General features: G+C 41.7%; 1 pseudogene; it reads left to right on the top strand.

Annotated features, from left to right (window-relative positions):
- The window catches only part of LOC137662220 (cytosolic phospholipase A2 epsilon-like), a 37,333-nt pseudogene continuing 16,757 nt past the window's right edge, over window positions 1-20,576 (top strand).

Below are 20,576 nucleotides of genomic sequence, written 5' to 3'. Positions count from 1 at the left end.
ATGATGGGATCATACTGGAGCGTTCATGAGGTAAGAGTGTGAAAATTCAGACTATAACTCACTGAAAGATGAAGATGACCCGAGCTGGGTTTCTGACTGGGATTCTGGTGCCTAGAAGAGGACTTGGGAGCTGTTAGTCCAAATTAATGTATGGATTTACTTATTTGTGTCAGGATGACTGATAGATTTGCTGATATTGGCTGCCCTGTGGAGGCACTTTTGGTAGCGGAGGGAAGTTCAGCCACAGTGGGTGATCCACATGGACACTGGGAAGCAGTCTGAGGTGCCTCACAGGATCTTGCTGTGGATTTGGGCTGAATCTGTGGTTTAATGCAAGCATTGTGTAAATTGGGGTCTTCCACAGTGCAGCATCTGCCAACTATGAGTATAGTCACATGCTGTGCCCAGGTAGGTGTGCTAGCAACCACCTGGTAGTGGCATACACAGGAAGGTCACTGACTAAAAACAATGATTAATCATGGACACAAAGATCGTCCTAGTTTGATATTTGTGCATGACTGACACCCAAGAAAATCTTGATCTGCCTTTGCCCATAATCTCTGAGATGATTTTTTTATTATTACTTTTCTTTGTGGAATATAACCAGGAGGAAAAGCCCTAAAGATGCCTGTTGGGCTCCAGGGAGTCAACATATTCTGTCCTCTTCTCAGCTCTGAAATTAACCTGCTGTCTGACTATGAGAAAGTGATTTAATCATTCTGTAACCTGCTTCCCCTGTTGTAAAATGGAGATTATAGAGCTTCTCTCTGTAACATGGATGTGCATTAGCATAAGTGTGCATTGATGCTTTGAGACCTCAAATGCGGGATCCCTATGGCTTAATAAATAAAAAGCATGAATGTCTAACCAAACTGGTTAAAGAAACACTAAGTATCCACAGGTTCATCCTTTTGAAAGGAGGGGAGAGTAGTAACAAACAGAGTCTGGCAATGGTCTTTGAGTGGCAAGTAAGTGTACAAAGCAAGGAACCGGACTAACCTCTCTGCTCTTCCCCCTGCCCTTAACCACTGAAAAAGACTCATGAGAAAGAGTAAAAGTAGAGGCTTCTTGGTGATGGGGGGGCAGGAGAATTATTCTGTCCAGAACCTGAATCCAGGCAGCAGGTGTTAAAACATGCCCTTCTGTTTTGGAGTGAGACATAAAATATGGACCAAGGTCAGTTTATCGTAATTCAAGAGCTTGTATCCAACTTCTCAGCTGGGTCAATTCCTAACTGGAAAAAGAGCAGTGACATAATCCCCCTGAAGGGATTTAATGGAGTCATTTTGCCAGCAGAGAGTGGGAGAGGGATCAGGTAATGACTTCCAGTGAAGCAATAGCTAAAGTTTCAGGTACTAACATCTGCAAGAATTAATAATTTGTTTGGGTTGTGTTTGGTTATTTGTCTTTCCTTCTGTTCTTGATGTTTCAGCTAATGATCCTTTTTGCAAATATTCAGCATCTGGTTTGGATGGGGAAGTTTTGTTAACATTTCTTCCTAAGCTATTTTCTTTTGTGTAGGTTCTGCTGCATTTGTGCTGGTGGTGCCTCTCTCACTGAACAGTTTCATTTTCCTCTGGAGTCATGATACTTCTGAACATAGCTAAGATGTTGAAATCCACAGCATCGTGGATTGTTTCTGTTTCCTAGCAGTTCTTTGTATCCCCTCATTCTCCTCTTCCTGACCACAACAGCTGAACACCTCACAACCTTTCATGTATTTGCTCTTCACCATTTCTGGGAAAAGTTCCTGAAAAAGATTTTAAATGAAAAGTTGGAATTTTTACTAAATAAAATTATCTGAAGAAAATATTGGCTTTCTGTGTGAAATTTCAACTGTTTAAGACAATTAAACTAATTTTATCTTTGCCTACAGATGTTTAATGGAGGTGCTTCTCATGCATGCTTAGTTTTCCAGCGTAATCATTGATAAAGATTTCTTTTAAATTAAAATGTCCTGTCATGTAATGCAAGCATTAATTTTGTTTTAAACCATTTTACTATGTTATCCATTTTACTGTTATTTCTTCCACCAATGACAGATATACACAAAGGAATATTTCCTCTTTTTCTGCCACTTTTTTTTAACTCTACATAGACATGGTTTTAACTTCCAAAGCAGTGCACATAGTTCATCTTCCAATTTTGCTGCACGGCTTTGAAAATTGCAACATGCACTTATGAGGGTGCATGTTTTATGAAGCATAAACAATTTAATAATCATGCAGGTAATAACTTTGTCATTTTTCTGCAGAGTGAAGAATGTCCATGCTGCTCACTCTCTGTGAAAATCATAAGAATGAGAAATCTGAGAAAGGCAGATCTGTGTGAGTACCACAGTCTTTCCTTTCGGTTCCCAGTAGTTCAGTTCTGAAAGCAGAGAATATAAGCAAGCACTGTAACTTGTATCTGTGTATGAAGTGTCACCATGGTTGATGCATATTTGAATTTGGACTATTCTTAGAATACAGTTTTGTATAGACAATACCTTTCAGTTTATAGAATGTTACTATTAGTGGAAATAACAAAGGTCTACTGTGGCATACTGTAAAGTATTTTAACTGCTAACAAGCTTCAGAGCCAGTTTTGCTGAACAAATTCAGCTGCTAATTCTCAGTTGCAGTTTTTGATGCACTGAAATGCAGGCTGCACCTCTGCTTCTTGACAAAAATATCAGCACTGATGTTGAGTGGCTGCCGGAGCCTGTGGAGTAACATGGGAGCTTTGGTATCATCTTCTGTACCCATCTGTGTTTTGCAGACAGCAGAAATACATACAGGCACCTCTGAATTTCTACTTGCTTTAAAAAAAAAAGAAAGAGGAGCATTATATATCTTATTGTCAAACAATGTCTTTCTGTCAAATATTTACTGAGATGTATTCAAAATACCAGACTTTCAAGGCAAAACCAGTACCACTGAAATGTTTCTGGGGACTTGGTGGAATGGGTGGAAGTGGGAGTTAAGAGAGAAAATTCTCAGCAGTTAGGCAGGAGAAAGCAAGATGAAGGTCAGCTCAAATATCTGCCTCAGAGAGAATGAACAAGGCAGGAACGCAATGAAAAGGAAGTGAATATGAACCTTTGCCTATTAAGTAAGACCAAGTGAACTCAGCAAGAGTATTTGCCTCCATGGAGATCACTATTCAGTTCTTGCTTTTCTGCTGTTGAGCCTAGCACAGGAATATTGCCTTTTCTTGAAAACAGCACATCTTCAGAGAAGAATGAAAGGATGGTTCAGTTCCCTTTTTGTCTTTTTAATCTCAGCTGACCTGTTTTCTGGCATAAAATGATACCAGCCCAAGGGAATGCCTAAGTTGCCCTGACAGCCAGTAGCATCAAGATAACCACCTACAGAGTTGATAACCAAATACCTGCCTCTGACCTTAAAATCAGGGATGTTTATTTCTTTCTCAGCATTATATAATAATTGGAAATGACAGCCTTTACATCCTTAAGGACAAAAGAACTCCCAGAAATCCATAGCTATTTATCTTAGCTCTTTATTTTTCATTAGTCTTTATCCTGTATCTTCATTTTGAGCAGATGTTTGACTGTCTGATTGCAAGTATGAAGCTATATCACTGGAGATTTGCTTCCAAAGTCAGATGTGGAGGAAGGTCTTTGCTGGCAAGAGCCAGAAGAAGCAGTGCTAGGTGCCAGGGTCTGAGAGGAACAGCCTTGTCTATTCCCCATCCCAGCTGACTTTCTTTATCATGCAACAGAGCACCATGTTTTATTTTCCCTCTGAGAATCAGGAGCAAGTTACCTGTGGCACAGAAGACAGTCAGTGAGATTTTATCTGCACCGTACCTGTACACTCTCTCAGAGCACTTAATTTTGTTAGTGGAGTCATGCCACATAGTTTGATATACATCACAAGAAATGAGACTGTGTTAAAAAGCATTAAATTGAATTAGAAAACCAGTGTGAGAGTGTAGTAAGAACCTTCACATGGTGGCCCTTCCATTTTGACAAAAATGTTGTGCAGAGAGGTTTTAACATCTAAACAATGAGAAAAGTCCTCAGGGGAAGAGATCTGAAGGTACCCGTTAAAAACTCTGTCATGGAAGAGAGAGGTATTGGCACGTACAGCAAAGTTCACTTCATTGTCTACACCAAGTTCAGTGGTTTAGGCTGAAGTGTTTTTATGGGCAGTGAGACAAGTGGGGAATTTGAAAGCAAATTGGGGAATCCTAAACTATGCATTTCACTGCACATGAAGACTGACTTGAATGTAGCAACAATGATTTAAGAAGAAAGTAAAGATAACTAGTTAGGCTGACATATCTCTATTTCTGTAGATATTTACTTTCCCAGGATTAGTCTTTGCTCAAAAGCGATTTTTTAAAAAATATTTCTTGTGGGAATGTATTTGTTGTGTAATTAAAGTATGTATTCAAATATTTGTAAATATTTAAAACATATTGGGCTCAAAATATATTTTAGGAAAAGATTATATTTCACGCTCACATTTATTTGTTTTAATCAGTATTTCTGTACAATTTAAAGTTATTAAGAGAGACAGAGATGAGGACAGATTGTTGAAAGATGGCACAGAAATAATTCAAACTGCAAAGTCATCAGTGTTTTGTTGGAGTCAGAGTCTGATTAGACCAAGCTGTGGTTTTTGGAAGACGGCCTGTCAAAGATGAGTAGACTTTGCTTTTCTTCAGCGGTGACACTGCGCAGCTAAAATGTCCTCCTTGTGCAGAGGGACTGCTACCCACAACCCAGTGTCCATGCCTCCTTAGATCTTGCACAAGTCATATAATATAGGACTTGGGTTTTTATTATAGGGTAGCCGTGGCAATCATCTATAATCATGATCTCCTGACCTTTTCCCCTTGTGTCAGACAAAAGGTTGTATTTGTACATGGTGTGACCGTAATAACAAGAATTAGGCTACTAATGTGTGTTGAAATGTAATAGGAATAAGGCTTACTCACGGATCAGAAGGATTTGTTCCTACATTATGTGGGTTATCAGGCAACCACAACCTGAGTAGTATATATCATTTCCAAGATACAGCTGTTGCAATTTCTGGGCATGTTTGAGTTTGGCTAAATTTTCCTTGTCAAAAGTTGTAAGAATAGTGATACCAGACCAGTCCAAAGTATGTCCCCAGAACTGGCCTATAATAAATGCTTTTGGGTAGGACAAACACCAAAGCATGCTTTTCCCTGCCCTACCCTCCCAAGAGATCAATGGTTCATGAAGTCTGTGGCTCAGAGATCTGGCTCCTGAGTGAAAAGTAGTGTTTGCATTTAATTGCCATACCCAAAATGCTTGGCACTTGGAGGTCACTAAGGGATTTTACTTTGATATTTTTCAGCTCACTTTGCACTGGACAGGAACCCAGATGCTCTCTATCAGTGTCATAGGAAAACACCAGGCCCAGTTTCAGGATGTTATTCTTTGAGGAGGTCTGTCTACTTATATTGCTAATGAAATAGTTACGGCCTTTTTTTTTTCCTCTTCTTTGCCCTGTGTGGGCAGCAGAAATGCCTACTTGAAAAAAGCTGGTCCTTTTCAGGCTGGCACAAAAAGGCCTTTTCTGCATATTAGTTAGGGTTAGCTCTTATGCAAAGACAACTGACCCCTTGTATTTATTCCAAAAATGGCAGAAAACTTACTATGGACAGCTGCATGACTGCAGCTGTTTCTTACTTCCAAACTGCGAAAGTTTTGTGGCTGTCACAAACTTTCATAAATGCATCCACCACTTCTGCAAAATCTGGATTCACTGCCTGGATGGTGTTATTCTTTGCAGCTGTATAGGATGGTATGTGGAGATCTTGGAGAGATGTGTTTAATTGCCCATAGTCTGAACATCGGTCATCCAACAGGGCTAGCTTGCTGCACTGGCAAAAGAGGGAACTGTTGGCAGCATCAGGAGCAAGAGTCACAAGCTGAGATGCCTGGGCTCTTCATGTTCCTGCACCCTCATTACAGTGCACAGGGACACAAGAACGGCTGCATTGGATCAGATCAAAGGTCTTTCCTGCCCCATGTTTGAGAGTCACCAAAAGCAGGTGCCTAAGGGAGAGTATGAGAGTAGAGTGAAAGTATATAGTGTACTCTGCACGATGTGCTGTCCCAGCCTTTGATCTATTCAGAATTGGTAACTTCCCAGGCCAAATACAGTTTTTCTATAAATGCAGAAACACCTCCGGTCTACTCTTGAACCATAAACTGTGTGCATCAACAACAGTCTTTGTCCGGCCTCTGGTTTCCATGTCACAAATACCTTTGCGTCAATCTCAATGCCTCATCCTTGTAGTGGCAAAAATCAGTTTTGCCTTCACTGCTGAAAGGCCTTGAATTTGTTCTGCCACCCGGTGACTTCCCATGATCTTTCCTTACCTTCCCTGTCAGCTGACATAGTGAAGATAGACTTTTAGAAGGCTTCCCACACAATGGAAGGGATTGGTTGTTGCAAAACTCTTGTTTTCCGAGGGCTGGTCCACCAGACAAGATCACTGGAAGCAGGCATAGCTTTCATATTCAAGTCCCGCCACACATTTAGAATCATAGAATCATTTTGGTTGGAAAAGACCTTTAAGGTCATCAAGTTCAACCGTTAACCTCTAGCACTGACAAGCCCACCACTAAGTCATGTCCCTAAGCACCACATCTACACATCTTCTAAATACCTTCAGGGATGGTGACTCAACCGCTTCCCTGGGCAGCCTGTTCCAATGTTTGATAACTCTCTTGGTGAAGAACTTTTTCCTAATATCCAATCTAAACCTCCCCTGGCACAACTTGAGGCCATTTCCTCTTGTCCTATCACTTGTTACTTGGGAGAAGAGACCAACACCCACCTTGCTACAACCTCCTCTCAGGTAGTTGTAGAGAGTGATAAGGTCTCCCTTGAACCTGCTTTTCTCCATACTAAACAACCCCAGTTCACTCAGCCATTCCTCATAAGACTTGTGCTCTAGACCCTTCACCAGCTTTGTTGCCCTTCTTTGGACTCTCTCCAGCACCTCAGTGTCTTTCTTGTAGTGAGTGGCCCAAAACTGAACACAGTATTCAAGGTGTGACCTCACCAGTGCTGAGTACAGGGGTACAATTACTTCCCTAGTCCTGCTGGCCACACTATTTCTGATACAAGCCAGGATGCTGTTGGCCTTCTTGGCCTGAGCACACTGCCGGCTTATATTGAGCCAGCTGTTGACCAACACCCCCAGGTCCTTTTCCACCAGGCAGCTTTCCAGCCACTCTTCCCCAAGCCTGTAGCATTGCATGGGGTTGTTGTGACCCAATTTCTTCACTGAAGGCTTTGAAGGCCCCTTGAAGCCACCTTTATGCAGGGCTCTGCATTTCTACCATTTAGCCATGGGAGAGTTTCTTTCTGGAGAGACTTCTCTGCTGGCCACGTACCACTGCATTTCACCCTGTGTGCTGATTATAACAAGAACTAGACCCATGCTGTGTAAATTCCCCAGAGCAGATCTTGTTTTCAGTGTGGCTGCCCAGACCTGCCTCGCTGTGCACGGTCCTGTCAGAGCACACCTGGCGCTCTCTGTTCCCTGCCAGTTCCCTGCCAGAGGCTGCCAGTGCAGTTACGGCAGAGCATGGGCTGCCTCACGTAGCTGGCAAGGCTGGTTTAGCATGGCCTGTTTCTTGGTGGCAGAGTTCACTGGTCTTCCAGAAGGGAAAATAAATATCTTCCACATTGCAAACTGACACCTATGGGAGAGAAACCTGTTTTTTCGTGGGCTACGAGTGAAATATAAAGTAACATCTTTTACATACGTTTATTTCACAGAAATATTCCTTTTGGAGACAAAAAAAAAAAAGTCTTTAAAAGTCTGGGCCTTGCTGTGTATACTTCTCGCCTTTATCTCTGACTCTGTCACCAGTGTGAGGGGACAGCAGCAGTCTTCATGCAAGTAGGGTAGGCAGGTAGCATGGGCAGTACCAGCAGCTTCCTGGGCTGGCCAATGCTAATGGCATGTTTGCTTTAGGGTGAAATCACTTCCCTGTTAAAATTAATGTGGTCACTGACTATTGCCATGGTTGAGAGAAATCCTGGGACACGGTCATTTGAAAAAGAGCACTGGTGATTTGGCAGGGCATCTCATCTGAGTTCCTGCTGCCACTGGCTGCTCAGACAGGCTACACTTGCATTAATGGAGAGAAATCCTAAAAGCAGCCCAGAACAAACACTTCGCAATAGGAATTTGAACAAAGACAGAGAAGTAGTTATATGGATAGCTGCCAAGTTGCAACAAGGCCTGTAAACAAGGATTTCCTAACTGGTGAAGAAACTGAAACAGACAGACATAAAAGCAACTGTTAATCACCAAAAGCTCCTCCCTGTGACGTCATATCCTGAAGTGGGGCTTTTCTGACTGTAATTGTAAGGTGATTAGATCAACATCAAGATCTAATTGCATAACTACTAAGGTACCTGTCGAAAAGGAGCCCTGGTCCTGACTGATGTTTATGATAACAAAGTCATAACCACAGTTTATAATATGAATAAGAAATTAATGGATAATCTCAATGAATATGATGTGAATCAGCTTCACAGTTGCAGTTGTTAACAACCTCTGCTCCTTTCCATTCAATCTTCTGTTTGGTTTTATCCACTCATGGTACCCAACTCTGCTCCCACTCTTCCTCAGTTCATTGCTACCATCTAAACACATGCAAAAACCTAGTTTCCCTCAGATCACCCATTTTGTGTTCTCTAGTCTAAGAGATTATTTCCAGGTTTTTCCCTTTCTCAAGTCTTTAATATATTGTTGGCAGAAAAGCCAAGATGGAGTGTATTGTATAGAGTATAATGTATATTGTATGGTATACAACTGTATTGTATTGCATACATGGTAAGAGGTGTGGAGACGAAAAGCCTGCGCTCTGCCTTCATAGCAGCGTACGCTGCCACTAAAAAAGACAATCCTATGTATAATCAACGAGGTATTTAATATGTCATTTGTTCAGGGATCTTGATCAGGGCACCTCCTTACAGGTGTAGAAATAATGGCATCTCTACTGCTAGGTGTCAAAGGATTGTATGTAGGTACACATGCATATTCTTGCAGCCATGCTGGCTTCTGTGTACTTCTGCGTGCAAGAAGAGAAAGTTGCTCTGGCAGTTAAAGGTATTGTGTGCAATGTCCCCCCATGACTTTCTCCAGGCTCTTGGTGTGACCTTGGAGATGATTTCTTCAAAGCCTTAGTTCCTCATCTCTAAAGCAAGGGCTGCAGCAAGGGCATTAGGAGCCTGTCCTGGTTTTGCAGGGATGAAATTTATAGAATCAATTTTCTGGTACATATTGTTTCAGTTTGTGGCCAGCTGTGCTATGGTGATCAAGGCCATTAGCAGTGAAAGCCAGGGCAGCTGACCCACAGGTGTATTCTATAACATTAACATCACGTCCACTATAAATGGGAAAGCTTGGTGGGGAGGGGTGGGGTTCTTGGCTTTGCTCTCTTCTTCATCTTTCCTCTTCCCCTCTCTTCTCAATGGTTGTGATCCCTGGAGGGACTTGCCACCACTCTATGGGCTGAGTATAATTTTGTGTCTTTTGTATTAGTATTGATATTGTTTTTTCTTATTTTATTAAATCTGTTTAAATTTCAACCCACAAGTCTCCCTCCTTTTCCCAGTTCCCTTTCTCAGCTGGGGAGGGGTCTTGGGTGATAGAACAACTGGTTATTGTTTAGCCCTGGGTGTGGGCTAAACAGAGAAAGACCCTCACAGGGGCATTAGAAGGATAAACTGATTACTGGCTGAAGGACAGGTGAAAAGAGTCAATGACCTTAGACAAATGTTAGGCTCATTTCTGTCTCAAAGGCAAAGGCGAGAGCAGCTACTGTGCCCTAATACTGTACTAGCACAGGTGGTATTGCAGCTGTTGTCCTTCACTGAACAAGGCTGATCCTTAAAGCCTTTTGTGATGGTACTATGTGTTCCTAGGAGACTTTATTATCCTCTTGTTTAGAGGAGGCTTCTAGTTAACAAGTGGTTGAAACAGGTTTTAAAATGTTTTATAATATTTTTAAATTTCAAAACCTGTTTTAAAACAGGTTTGAAAAGGGTGGAGGCAATGGAAATGAATAAGGGAGAAGTCTGGGTGGAGAAGAGATGCTGGAACGAATACGTGATCATAGCAGCAATGTAGAACCACACAGTGATTTGAGAGGACACAGGTCCCTGAAGCGATTCATGACCCTTCATTACTCCTCTGCCATTTGCCTTGCAGAATTAAAAGGCAGTGTCAGACTCAGCTCAAGATGTGACTTTCTAGTTTGCACTCAGAAAGTTCCAGCAGAGCTGGGTGGATGTTTCTGCAAGAGCTGAGACACAATTCATGAAGTGCTGTGCTAATAAATAACACAGGACAAGTTTAGCATGCAATTTCTTTCAAATGTATTTAAGCAACTTCAGCAGTTGTCAACAGATAATGACGATGAAGTATGTGCTTTGGTTTCTGAATAGGCTTTCTACATTTACAAATTTCTTTGGGCTGAGATGTGTAACACCGTCTCACTGCTTACAAAACTAAGCTAAGCATTGCCTTTTCCCACGCTTACAGTCTCCCACATCTTTTTAAAACTTATTGTACTTTGGCATTTTTGATCATCCTTGATAAGACCATATTTTACTCTATATCCTGCTTACTGTTGCACAAAGGTGTATTGAGTTCAAAACCAAAGTATGCTTCACTTGACACTGAAGATTAACCACAAATTGAATATCAGCAGACCTGTGTTTACAGTACTATTAGTTTTTTATGTGGTCCATTCAAAGAAGTTCACAAAGAATACGAAGATTGATACAGACGTTTATTTATTGAAGGCCTTCCTTCAGGATTTTTGAGGTATTCCTTTGATGAGGAGAAGAAGGTACAACTTCTCTTCTTTGGTATTTTGTTGTGAAAAATACATTTAAGTGCATTTTTGTTCATTGATTCCCAATAGATTTTTCTTTTACACTGTTAAAGAATGTGCAGAATCTGTTCTACTTCTGTTCTGGTTGTTTCAGTTCCATCAAGACAGCAGTATCTGCAGTTCATCCAGTTATGCATTAAGCAATGTGACTAATATCTGCAATCAGTGATTCATTCTTTCCTGTACCCACTAAGCAGAGACCTGTTTTATTTTATGCATATGTGCTCTCTTAGTGCTCTTTCACATGTGTCTAGATGAGATGAAGTGTGCTGCTGAGGTGAGCAGTACACTAAAAGCACAATGTGATAAGGCCTGTGGTATGTCTTAGTCCCCGTGGACATTTATTCTGAAGACTCAGAGCAGTGCCAGGGAAAGCCTTGCCCACAGAAGAGATTCATAGAACTTGAGGACCTCTATCAGCAATGGTGTCCAGAGAGGAGCTTCAGGCAACCTTTTTGCTGAACTGAGGACATTGATTACCTTGTAGATAAGGACCAAGAACTCAGAAGTGATTTGCTATTACGTGGGAGGCCAAGTAGAGAGGCTAGATTTAACATGGCTGTGATAGTCTGCATGGCAGAAAAGACATGTGAGAATTTCCATGTGAGACTATGGCTTCTCTCCCGGGCACTTTGTATGGCTGTATCTTCAGTAGGAACCAATAAAGTAGTGCTGCAGTAGTAACCAGTGAAAGTTAAAAGAAAGATTCACTCACAAGCATTGGTGCTGGTGCTTGCATCGTATTCTGCTATTAAATTGGCAAACTTTTTGAATTGGCATTTTAACTGAATTTGGCCTGGCAAAGGTACTAATCTTTTCCTATTTGTTCAGGACCAATCATGACTATCCTTTTTTAAAGAGTTCTGTTTCAGTTCAAGAATGAAAACTAGACAAAAGGGGTCTTGGGCATAAACGTTCCTTGTTATTCAGATATAGCTATTCTTAATGCTTTCATTCATTTTTAGTTGCAGAAAGGTTGCTGTAGATGGCTAGATCAGCTGGGAGTCCTGGAAGACTCCAGCCAGAATAGGAGCTCATTTAATTTCACTGTGAAAATAGGATTAGTTGTAGTCTTGTGATAAAAGACAGTCTAGAGGCTGTGTATTTATCTGTGGCTTACTTTGATGTGAAACAAACTGATGGTGACATCTTTGTAGAAAAGACATACAAAATGTGAAGACTTGGCTGCCAAAAGCAAAGAACATGTTGGCAACACATCCAAATCATAGTATTTATGTCAGGACGAACCATTGCTGCAATGTAAGCTTTTAATCCAAGCTGAATGAACTCTTTCCTTAGCTTATAAACCAAAACAATCAAACTGTAATCTTCACCTGTGTGTTATGCCCTGTAGGTCCAAAATTTAGTTCACAAAATGGTGACTGCCATTTACAGACTTTGGGCTGAATTCTCAGGCACAGGAAAACCCATTTATATTGTAGTGTAAACACTCTTGCTTCCAGTGAGTTGTTCTGGATGTCATGGAATTTTTCTTACTAAATTAACTCATCAGCATCGATGCCTTTACCTTCATATTGGCTGCTGCAAACCATCCTATGAGGGAATGAGGTGACTTATTGCACCTTACTTTTATTACTTAGTTATAACTATGTGCCTTGTTATTTCCATGCTGTTTCCTTAGGCATAACTCTTCCATCCTCACCATAAAAAACAAAGAACATCTACAGGTATCTATTTTTTTAAATGTTAACAGAATATACAGTAAACTCCTATGGATTATCAGTACCAGCTGCTTCCTGTAACTGAGGCTTTGGGATATTTTAACCTCACTCATCATATTTACTAATATTTTCTGATTTTGAGATACACCAAACCCAGCGAACAAGGAACACCTGATGACAGTCTGCTGACCTTGTACCAGTATAAGCTGGGGACAGACCTGTTGGAGAGCAGCGTAGGGGAAGGGACCTGGGGGTCCTAGTGGACAGCAGGATGACCATGAGCCAGCAATGTGCCCTTGTGGCCAAGAAGGCCAATGGCATCCTGGGGCGTATTAGAAGGGGTGTGGTTAGTAGGTCAAGAGAGGTTCTCCACCCCCTCTACTCTGCCCTGGTGAGTCCGCATCTGGAATATTGTGTCCAGTTCTGGGCCCCTCAGTTCAAGAAGGACAGGGAACTGCTAGAGAGAGTTCAGCGCAGAGCCACCAAGATGATTAAGGGAGTGGAACATCTCCCTTATGAGGAGAGGCTGAGGGAGCTGGGTCTCTTTAGCTTGGAGAAGAGGAGACTGAGGGGTGACCTCATTAATGTTTATAAATATGTAAAGGGCAAGTGTCATGAGGATGGAGCCAGGCTCTTCTCAGTGACATCCATTGACAGGACAAGGGGCAATGGGCGGAACACATAAATGTGAGGAAAAACTTGTTTACAGTGAGGGTAACTGAACACTGGAACAGGCTACCCAGAGAGGTTGTGGAGTCTCCTTCTCTGGAGACATTCAAAACCCGCCTGGACGCGTTCCTGTGTGACTTGATTTAGGTAATCCTGCTCCGGCAGGGGGATTAGACTAGATGATCTTTCGAGGTCCCTTCCAATCCCTAACATTCTGTGATTCTGTGATTCTGTGACCTTGTCCTCACTATTATACTGAGCTACAGCTTTTTGGTCGCTTCCCATTCAGTACTAAATTTTACTTGAAAGAAAAGATATATAGAAGAGCTGTCCCTGCTGTAAGGTTTATTTATTCAGTAGGAAAGTTTTGATTTCAAAACTCTCAGTCTCAATTGAAAAATTCAAATCAGAATTACTGCTGCAGTGCACTGTAGGTGCTGCAGCTTAGACTCAGCTCCTGCACAAGATTACACCTGCCAGGATGTACTGCTCCTGCTTTTACAGAAAAATCCTGGAGGAGAATGCAAGAAAAAGTACCGTAACTACATGGTTTTATAAAGCATGTCAGTGGCATTTCTGAGTCAAAATAATGATGTTTAAGGCAAAAATATATTAGTTGTAGCTAAACATTAAAAACATTTTTTTGTTTCTATTCCCTTACTGAGTGAATAACATTATTGGGAACACTTTCTGAACAAAGAAAATTTGTGAATGTTGATTTGTTGGTTCAGCTGCTTCTGGTATTGATTTTGTTCCCACTCCCATTTTCTTTGAAATCCGAGGCACTTCTGTGTACTGCTTGTTTCCAAGTCTGTTTCTATGACGTTTCCCTCTGATAATGGTTTCTTCAGATGCCCAGCAGTTCTAACTACCCACTGTGTCTGCATCAACAGTGTTGACATCTGGCCAAGACCCAATTTTCGGCTAGTTTATTTTTAAATGAAAATCAAATAACATTCTAAAAGATATTTTCTAGTGATAGATGTGAGATTGTACCAAAAAATCCCTGCAAGAGGGTCTGAGGTGGAACAAAGGAAGTCTGACCTCTTAATAATACCTCTTGGCCAAAAGTATACAGCTTTTTGGTTCCTACTGGCTGATGCTCCGGGAGTGGGAACAGTGAAATAGTGGCAATGCTTATGAAAAGTCTAAAAATGGGTGTACCTATGGAAATACTTGATTTCTAGTTCCACTTTGCCAAAAGAGAGCATATGTAAGGGTGATCTAGTGACATCTGTGCCCCTGTAAGCATGTACAAATCTTGCAAGAACAGCTACATGTAGCCAAAATACCAGTTAGGTAACATAATTTATCCCCTGTTGCTTCATGGAGGAGATGGGGCGGAGGGGAGAAGTTGTAGCACAGCTGCCTCTGGGCTTCTCTGCAATATATTGTGTTGCGTTTTGTATTGTTTCCTTTTGACAGTTATATTGGGATGGTACACGGAGGCTCTAGGTATGGATTTAGGCCTTGTTACTTGGACTCTGTATGTGTTTGGAAAGGAAAGGTGGCAATTTTTTGAATGAACTTAGTCTTACTTTATATGTGTCAAAGAAGGAGGTTTGCAGTTGTTTTGGAGGCAGCGCCCAGATATCTGGGAATCCATCTCTTGGGCTGGTGTACAGTATAAGGATGTCCTATCACTTCCTTCCCAGACAGTCAAGGCTGGCAGAGAGACCGGTTAGTTGGTTTCCATGCAATATAATTGATGTGACATGATTATCCTGTTTATTGCCTTCCAGCATAAACATGGGGGTCACGTGGCAGCAATTCCATATGACACCTTTGTAGGCTCACTGGGGCTCGTCCTGGTCCTCTCTCTTCTCCTGCAGCAGGATCAAGTTTACCTCGTCTGTCACTGATACATATCTAAGTATCAATGCTCTCTGAAATGAGTTACCTAGAAAACTTATAAAATCTCTCTCACTAGAGCTAACTCTCCTAGAGCTGGAGTAGTTTTCCTAATGTTTGCCCTTGTTTATTCCCCTCTGGCCATGCAGAGTCACTGATCATTGTCCTGTCTCTATCAATCATTTGGACAGTACAGAACTGACTATTACTATGTCCTTTGTCAGTCTCTGTTGTTGTTGTTAGTAACCTCAGTTCTTTCAGCTCTTTCTCATATGCCAGGCTAAGTCACTCCTCTTCAATCTGGACGTGTTTAATTTTAATAGCTGGTCACAGTTAAAGCCTTTTATGGTGGAGGGAGGAAGAGAGTGGAAGAGAGCTGGATCATGGAAGACACTGAGCATCCACTTGTTCCTGTCCAGAGCTGGAAGTGTATGCAAAGAGATCTCAGCAATAAATCTCATCACCTGCACTTACGTTTACCATTGTGGATTTGGGATCTGGTCCAAAACTTATCTAAATCCGTGTTGTATAAATAAGTTATCAGATAAGTCCTGCTACATTATAGTTCTGGGGCATAATTTGTTATTCTCCATGCAGTGGCCTGGCTGTAATTGCTTGTTTTCAGATTCAAGTATCTTTGTGTCTATCTGCATTCTTTTCTTGGGCTATGTTAAGACTGAGGCCTCACTGGTTACTAACTGAGTTTGTGTTACTTGTGGATCATCAGGTTGCAGGACTTTGTTTTTGCTGTTATTAATAGTGAACAGTCTTTCTAAAGACTGGACTAACTTCTGAAGTTGGCTATAGGCCTATTGCATTCAGAGATCCCACCACAGCTCTCTCTAGGTACAAAATTATAAGTCACAAGATTAGAGCTAGCTTCTTTGATACTCTAAAAATGTCAAATGCCTATCTTCTAAATCAGGATTCTTACCTAGTATCTACAACAAAGAGATATCTCAGACTATAAATGAACAAATTCTCTATAACGTGTCAGTAGTCCGTAACTGACAGGTACAGTTGCTGAAGAAACAAATTCTCATTCTTACCTGCTTCTCTGACACCATCTGAGGAAGTAACTAGGCAAAGTTAATATTCTCTTTTTCAATTATTAAAAATAAATGCAAGAATTGTAGAAAATATTGTGGGGGAGAGAGCTAAAGAAATGATTCTATAACCTCCTTGACCAATAAATTATCTAAAAGTACCTTGCACATATTCTGCATTTTAAAATTGCAGTAATAAGTCTAAAAATAGCCTAATATTACTTAAAAGAATTATAGACATCTGCATTTGCGATGTTAAAGTCCTGCTATGGACAGTAAGGGGGAAACTATCAAATGCATGCTGAAAAACTGGAAGATGTTTCATGTTCAGACTGTATCAGAAGACTTGAAAGAGAAATAATACATAACCCGATTGCACAAATTGCTTTAAGCAATACCTATTCATTGCCACATGGGTAACATCACAAGTTTAAAGAAAGTGTGGAATGAGAACCAAGAGACTGGTAGAGAAAGAATAACATAATTACTGATAAGGCACCCTCTTCTTGTGGGTCATGTGGAAATACTAATAATAATAATAGTTATTTTTTGTATAATGCTTTTAATCATGGGTTGTCAATGTAGGTTACAAAAGAGGAAAGGATCATTATCGCTGCTTTATTGATGGGGGGAAATGCAGATAGAGAAGCAAGATAAATTTAAATGGAAGCAACTGCCCACAGTGACTCAGCAGGCTGGAGCCGAGCTGGGATCAGAGCCAACATGTCATGACACCTTTTCCAGCAGGTTGCTCACTTGGCCATGCTGCCTCTCAGCACATATCCCACAATACCAAACTGCCTGTTACACCCATCTGATCTGTTACTGTGATTACAAGACAAGTTCTTAGAGTTGGAGACATTAGAGACAGCCGTAGTTGCGCAGCTAAAAAAAAAGTCTGCTGTTTAAAGATAAGGGCAAACAGTGTATAGAACTGAAGGACAGCAGATTTGGTCCAAAAGAGAGGGCTGCAAATGGTGAATGACAGTGCAGAGACCGCAAGTCCCAGTACTTTTCACTGTTATTTTCAGGGTCTCAGTTTGTTAGCACAGGTTCAGCAGACATCAGCTCTTTTATGTACTTAGGAGCAGATACTCAACACTGCTCCCTGCCAAAAACCCATCATCATCTTAGCAGTATCTTTGAGAAGCCTAACCGCCAAACACCCTACACATATGAAGTCAGTGCACAAAAGGAAAGTTAGTTGCACAGACATACAAATGCCCAACCTACCTCTCGCCTGAAAATTCCGGCGATCCTCAAGACAGAACTCGTCAACACCCTGCGGCTGTGTCCAGCATAGCTGTGCTCACCTGGCCAGGAGGCTGTTTGCCCAAGTTTGGGGCTGCGGGTAGTTCCTGGGAGCCCACCCCAAAGCAGTTCCTGTGTATTATGTAGGTTTAGTACCATACTCGTAACTGTGCAACCTTGTGTTCAAACCTACATTAAGATAACACCTTTATAAGAAATTAGAGGTTTCTTCACTATCAAGGCTCAGAGTTTAAATCAGTAAGATAAAAGCGCATTGCTGTTTTTGCATATTTGTTGATGGTGAAGGGATGTGATCGTATGCTGGGTGAGATGGTCTGATCCCTCATTACACAGATTGGGCTACAGCTGTGTGGGGGCAGCAGACCAGAGAGGGACGATCCTTCGTACCCAGACCCTCTTTAGCTCTTCTGTTCCCCTCTGAAGAGCAAAGGACAAAGTTAGCCCCTTGTCTAAATGCTCAAAGAGTTAAGTAAGTATTTTACACTGTAAAAGGGTTCTCTTAAAATGTAAACCTTTTTCTTCTCCACCACAGAGATCTGTTGATTTGCAACAAACAGGGGACATACCAATAATGAGTTTTGTTATGTAAAACTAGCTCTGCATTTTTTTTTTCATATCAGTTCTCTTTATTGCAGTAGCTTCTTTGAATCTCCATTAATGACCAGAGCTCCCACCTGCAGGAGGAAACAAATAGCATTGAGTGCTATTGAATAAGGACCTGTAACAAAAGTAATAGAAACAATATCTCCTTTTTGCAGCTTGCTGCCTATACAGTGCTATAAGGCTATGCTCTAAGATATTTATAGTATTTGTTAGTTACAATATGTCTTTTCAAATACAGTTAGTCAAACTGATTGCTATGTAAACCTGTTCTTGCCCACTGCTTCTCCTGAGATGGTCCGGACCAAAACCATCAAGAACTGCAAAGATCCAGTGTGGAATGAGACATTTTGCTTCAGGATCCAGAGCCAAGTAAAAGTAAGATGCAGAGTGCATTTGTTTTTCTTCTGGGGTGGAGATCTCATTGTGTGATTGGTATATTGGGTACCATAAAAATAAATATGTGAGAAGGACTACAAGGATGTGGGCAAGGGGATGTGGAGTAGCATGCAGCAGCAATATTAAACTTTATTTTCTCATGTATAAAAGATAGCCAAGATATTTCACAACTATTTATATAATGTTATCTTACTTTTCATTTTTCCTCCTTCTTTTTGTTTTAAATACTGCTTTTCAAGAGCAAGAGTGAGAATTCTAGAGTAAATTGAACAGCATAAAAGACATGCATGAGCTAAGCAGTGGAAGTATCACAGTGCTGTACTTTTTAATTATTCCTTTGGAACTATCTGCAATTAAAAAAAAAAAATCCAATACAAAACAACATGTTAAAGTTTGCAAAAGAAGACCAGCTGGGCTTTTACCATGATGATAAATGCTAGAGCTTAAGAAGCTTTGCAAGTCCCACTATCTACTCGCTCCAAAAGACAATATCAGAGTCCGGGAATCCACAAAGATAAGTGATAGGCCAAGTAAGCCAAGTTTACATCATACCTGGGGTAATCAAACCCCTCTTTACAACTGGCACCCTTCATTTCCTAGGGCTGGTGCCAGAGCAGGACAAGAGCACTCCTGCTAGGTGCCAAATTAGCAGGCCAGTCCCCCAGCTCTCTTAAGCATCAATAAACTCCTCCAACAGAGTCTTCAGAATAGCTCAGAGTGTTGCTACACCACAGGGTCTCCAGTGAATGATCCCTCTTTTCTTTGCAGAAGTTGTCCATCATGCAAGCTCTCAGGCTTCCTTCCACAGAGTTAGGTCATGCTGGTCCTGTCTGGTAGAGCTTTCAGCTTTCATATTTCTACTGTTCTGTGACCTACATCCAGTGCTTTCCCTGAAGATCTAAAAAAATTCTGACTTCTTTCAAAATACCAGTGAGGCACAATTTCACTGAGCCCTACAGGTTTAGCAGGCAGGCGAAAGGCAAGGTATGAACATTGCAGCATGGGAACAAACACCCACTGATCTGCAACTCTTGCACCAGAACACTTGCTCCTTGCAATGGTTCATGGCTGACAGATCTTCAAAATTGCAATACGGCATGTAAGAGCTGGAAAAAAATATCTTGGCCACAGGAAGCTGCTTGAACTAGTCCTTCACAGAGTAGTATTTGGGAAGACTTTGTTTACTTTGAAGTAAGTTTGCAGCAGGAGACAAGAAACGTGGCATTAGTCCCAGTAATTTTCAGTATGTGGCAACAGCAGCATGGCGGTGGTCACTGTGGCTTCAGTGTGGGTTGCACAAAATGTGTCCTTGGGATCTGGGACAACCAAAGTGCTCTGGTATGCCTGTCGCTGCTGCCTTGCTGCTGTCTGGGCTCAAGAGACTAAGTTAAGGCTCTCACAGGTTTCTCTGCATAAACTGCAATTGCTCTCCTTTGTTACCCTCTGAGCAGAGCCAGAGTCTCATGGGCTGGTTATTTTCTCTTCACCTGTCTTGTGTATAGTTGAGGTATTTATCTTGCCAAATCATGGGAGCCAGAGCTCAGTAAAATCATATAATACACTGCCACTATGGAACAGAAAAACTTGTTTGGGTGTGTTGGGCTGGTTCCTATCAGGAATGGTACATCAGAACAGGCACTTGTTTTGATGAACATCTGACAAAGCACAGTTGGCGATGAAGGGCTTCCCGGGCTGGTGCTGTGGGCATCGCTCCCCTGGCTGCAGAAGGGCCACTGTGCCTGGAGCTGACAGCTTGCGGCCCCGCCGAGGGCCGGCTCTGCTCCGCACCTGGCTCACAGTGATGCTGCGCTCATGTCCTCTGTCAGGAGTGGATAGAAATGATGAACCACCCCAGAGAGCCCTGGCTGCTTCCCACACAGCATCCCTGCGGGGCAGCTGGAGATCTCCCTTAGCCAGCCAGCACCCCATGCGTGCCGCTCCTGGCTAGCTGGGAATGACTGAGGGACTTCAAACCAGTCTGTCGCTAAGAAAATGTCAACTGTTCTAGTGAAATAAGGACAGTCTGTTACAGTATCACAGATGGGAAAACTGACCTGTGTAAACCTTCCTTCTACAAACTGCAAACTATTGCTTTTAAGCATCTCCCCTCTATCACCTTCCATAATCCTTTGCAGGCTATTTATGGCT

Source organism: Nyctibius grandis, chromosome 4, assembly GCF_013368605.1.
Source record: "Nyctibius grandis isolate bNycGra1 chromosome 4, bNycGra1.pri, whole genome shotgun sequence".
In the NCBI taxonomy this organism is placed as follows: Eukaryota; Metazoa; Chordata; class Aves; order Nyctibiiformes; family Nyctibiidae; genus Nyctibius; species Nyctibius grandis.
Note: the sequence above shows the minus strand (reverse complement) of the source record. Positions and strands in the feature narration are given on the sequence as shown.